The sequence below is a fragment of the Balaenoptera musculus genome, chromosome X (genome assembly GCF_009873245.2).
Source record: "Balaenoptera musculus isolate JJ_BM4_2016_0621 chromosome X, mBalMus1.pri.v3, whole genome shotgun sequence".
Classification (NCBI taxonomy): Eukaryota; Metazoa; Chordata; class Mammalia; order Artiodactyla; family Balaenopteridae; genus Balaenoptera; species Balaenoptera musculus.
Window position 1 is genome coordinate 44545337 of NC_045806.1, and position 4789 is coordinate 44550125.

Genomic DNA, 4789 nt, shown 5'->3' on the forward strand with positions numbered 1-4789 from the left:
TGTCATATTGGAACCTTGCAAGGCTTGTGGATATCAGCCTAATTAAGCCGATTAAGACCTCTGAGATGGGCAAAGTCCATAAGACCCTAAGCAATAGAATTTCACTCTTAGAAAGAGTTTGTAACATTTGAGCCAAAGCCTAGAAGAGCTACTTTGTAAATTATCTTAATTTAGATCAAACTGAAATAGAAAAAAGATACTGGGAAAATGCAGTTTGCTAGTACAAGATGAAGTCATAGAGTTGGATATTAAATAAATCCAACAACAACCCAAAGTGTAAAAATTAGTAACTGATTTATAACTTAAGAATTTTGTTCTGCAGATTTCAGGGGTAGAAAAAAATGTCGTATGTCTAACACGCTTGGATCCTTGGTGGTTTCAGTCTGGGGTTGCCATTATTTTACTAGCTCTGTGCTGTTCCCAAGCCATTAGATGTGAAACCCCTTCATTCTTTTTGCCTCAGGTATTGGCTTAATTATTTGCTATCACATAAAGAGAATGTACACACCTATTCACAAAGAATAGGAAGAAATGAGGGGGTGAATGTGCAGAGACCCTTGAACAGCACTCTACAATGTGCTGGAGCCTTTCTTGGGCATTCTGTGAACCTCAGATAGACTTACTAAAATGCCTCTGGGAGAACTTGTCAAGGTTTAGGCAATTGTGTTCACATAAACTTAGTAATAGAAAGGAAGTGGAACAGACCAGGGACATTTCCTTTACCTGGGTCATTTGTATTGATCATGAGAATATTAGTGTAACTGCTACTTAGTAATATCTCTGTTAGAGAACAGAGGATGATTCACTTTTAGAAACCTAAAGGAGAAATGGTGACTGGATGTCTTCACAAGCCATCATCCTTGGGGCTCAGGGAGAGGCAGATACACCCAAGAGAAAGAAACACTGACCAGGCTATATACACAGAGACTAACCTTGGAAAAAACGCTCTTGGTTTGTGTGATGGGCTGATTGTCTCCAGTTGATCTGCCTAGAACTTTGAGGGAGTTCATCAGTATATGGGAGAAGTCCCATCAAAGGCAATATCTGGCCACTGCTTAATTCAATCATTTTCCCCTTAGAATTTTTTATTGCAAAATATAGCACAAATACAGAAAATTGCATAAAACAAAATTATAGCTTATTGACTTAGAAGGAAAACACTCTTGTAACCACCAACCAAATCAATAGAACTTTGCCAGCCAATAGAGAAGGCTTCTCTGTACCCTGTCCAAACACAGCCCACTCCTTCCATCCTTAAATGTAACCACTATCCTGACATTTATGGTAATCACCTTCATGATTTTCTGTACAGTCTTATCACACAAATATATACTCAAACACTACAGTTCAATTTTGCCTAGTTTTTTTTTTTAACATCTTTATTGGAGTATAATTGCTTTACAATGGTGTGTTAGTTTCTGCTTTATAACAAACTGAATCAGTTATACATATACATATATCCCCATATCTCTTCCCTCTTGCATCTCCCTCCCTCCCACCCTCCCTATCCCACCGCTCTAGGTGGTCACAAAGCACCGAGCTGATCTCCCTGTGCTATGCGGCTGCTTCCCACTAGCTATCTATTTTACATTTGGTAGTGTGTATATGTCCATGCCACTCTCTCACTTTCTCCCAGCTTACCCTTCCCCCTCCCCGTGTCCTCAAGTCCATTCTCTAGTAGGTCTGTATCTTTACTCCCGTCTTACCCCTAGGTTCTTCATGACCATTTTTTTTTTTTTAGATTCCATATATATGTGTTAGCATACGGTATTTGTTTTTCTCTTTCTGACTTACTTCACTCTGTATGACAGATTCTAGGTCCATCCACCTCACTACAAATAACTCAATTTCGTTTCTTTTTATGGCTAAGTAATATTCCATTGTATATATGTGCCACATCTTCTTTATCCATTCATCAATCAATGGACACTTAGGTTGCTTCCATGTCCTGGCTATTGTAAATAGAGCTGCAATAAACATTTTGGTACATGACTCTTTTGGAATTATGGTTTTCTGAGGGTATATGCCCAGTAGTGGGATTGCTGGGTCGTATGGTAGTTCTATTTTTAGTTTTTTAAGGAACTCCATACTGTTCTCTGTAGTGGCTGTATCAAATTACATTCCCACCAACAGTGCAAGAGGGTTCCCTTTTCTCCACACCCTCTCCAGCATTTGTTGTTTGTAGATTTTTTGATGATGGTGATTCTGACCGGTGTGAGATGATATCTCATTGTAGTTTTGATTTGCATTTCTCTAATGATTAATGATGTGAGCATTCTTTCATGTGTTTGTTGGCAATCTATGTATTTTCTTTGGAGAAATGTCTTTTGGAGATTAATCCTTTGTCAGTTGCTTCTTTTGCAAATATTTTCTCCCATTCTGAGGGTTGTCTTTTCATCTTGTTTATGGTTTCCTTTGCTGTGCAAAAGCTTTTAAGTTTCATAGGTCCCGTTTGTTTATTTTTGTTTTTGTTTCCATTTCTCTAGGAGGTGGGTCAAAAAGGATCGTGCTGTGATATATATCATAGAGTGTTCTGCCTATGTTTTCCTCTAAGAGTTTGATAGTGTCTAGCCTTACATGTAGGTCTTTAATCCATTTTGAGTTTATTTCTGTGTATGGTGTTAGGGAGTGTTCTAATTTCATTCTTTCACATGTAGCTGTCCAGTTTTCCCAGCACCACTAATTGGAGAGGCTGTCTTTTCTCCATTGTATATTTTTGCCTCTTTTACCAAAACTAAGGTGACCATATGTACGTGAGTTTATCTCTGGGCTGTCTATCCTGTTCCATTGATCTATATTTCTGTTTTTGTGCCAGTACCATATTGTCTTGATTACTGTAGCTTTGAAGTACAGTCTGAAGTCAGGGAGCCTGACATCTCCAGCTCCGTTTTTCTTTCTCAAGATTGCTTTGGCTATTCGGGGTCTTTTGTGTTTCTGTACAAATTGTGAAATTTTTTGTTCTACTTCTGTGAAAAATGCCAGTGGTAGTTTGCTAGGGATTGAATTGAATCTGTAGATTGCTTTGGGTAACAGAGTCATTTTCAGAATGCTGATTCTTCCAATCCAAGAACGTGGTGTACCTCTCCATCTATTTGTATCATCTTTAATTTCTTTCATCAGTGTCTTATAATTTTCTGCATAAGGGTCTTTTGTCTCCTTAGGTAGGTTTATTCCTAGGTATTTTATTCTTATTGTTGCAATGGTAAATGGGAGTGTTTTCTTAATTTCACTTTCAGATTTTTCATCTTTAGTGTATAGGAATGCAAGAGATTTCTGTGCATTAATTTTGTATCCTGCTACTTTACCAAATTCATTGGTTAGCTCTAGTAGTTTTCTGGTAGCATCTTTAAGATTCTCTATGTATGGTAGCATGTCATCTACAAACAGTGACAGCTTTACTTCTTTTTCAATTTGGATTCCTTTTATTTCTTTTTCTTCTCTTATTGCTGTGGCTAAAACTTCCAAAACTATGTTGAATAATAGTGGTGAGAGTGGGCAACCGTGTCTTGTTCCTGACCTTAGCGGAAATGTTTTCAGTTATTCACCATTGAGGACGATGTTGGCTGTGGGTTTGTCATATATGGCCTTTATTATGTTGAGGTAAGTTCCCTCTATGCCTACTTTCTGGAGGGTTTTTATCATAAATGGGTGTTGAATTTTGTCAAAACTTTCTGTGCATCTATTGAGATGATCATATGGTTTTTCTCCTTCAATTTATTAATATGGTGTGTCACATTGATTGATTTGCATATATTGAAGAATCCTTTCATTCCTGAGATAAACCCCACTTGATCATGGTGAATGATCCTTTTAATGTGCTGTTGCATTCTGTTTGCTAGTATTTTGTTGAGGTTTTTTGCATCTATGTTCATCACTGATATTCGCCTGTAGTTTTCTTTCTTTGTGACATCTTTGTCTGGTTTTGGTATCAGGGTGATGGTGGCCTCGAAGAATGAGTTTGGGAGTGTTCCTCCCTCTGGTATATTTTGGAAGAGTTTGAGAAGGATAGGTGTTAGTTCGTCTCTAAATGTTTGATAGAATTCACCTGTGAAGCCATCTGGTCCTGGGCTTTTGTTTGTTGGAACATTTTTAACCACAGTTTCAATTTCAGTGCTTGTGATTGGTCTGTTCATATTTTCTCTTTCTTTCTGGTTCAGTCTCAGAAGGTTGTGCATTTCTGAGAATTTGTCCATGTCTTCCAGGTTGTCCATTTTATTGGCATATAGTTGCTTGTAGTAATCTCTCATGATCCTTCGTATTTCTGCAGTGTCAGTTGTTACTTCTTCTTTTTCATTTCTAATTCTATTGATGTGAGTCTTCTCCTTTTTTTTCTTGATGAATCTGGCTAATGGTTCATCAATTTTGTTTACCTTATCAAAGAACCAGCTTTTACTTTTATTGATCTTTGCTATCGTTTCCTTCATTTCTTTTTCATTTATTTCTGATCTGATCTTTATGATTTCTTTCCTTCTGCTATTTTTTGGGTTTTTTTGTTCTTCTTTCTCTAATTGCTTTAAGTGTAAGGTTAGGTTGTTTATTTGAGATGTTTCTTTTTTCTTAAGGTGGGATTGTGTTGCTATAATCTTCCCTCTTAGAACTGCTTTTGCTGCATCCCATAGGTTTTGGGTCATTGTGTTTTCATTTTCATTTGTTTCTAGGTATTTTTGATTTCCTCTTTGATTTCTTCAGTGATCTCTTGGTTATTAAGTAGTGTGTTGTTTAGCCTCCATGTGTTTGTATTTTTTACAGATTTTTTCCTGTAATTGATATCTAGTCTCATAGCGTTGTG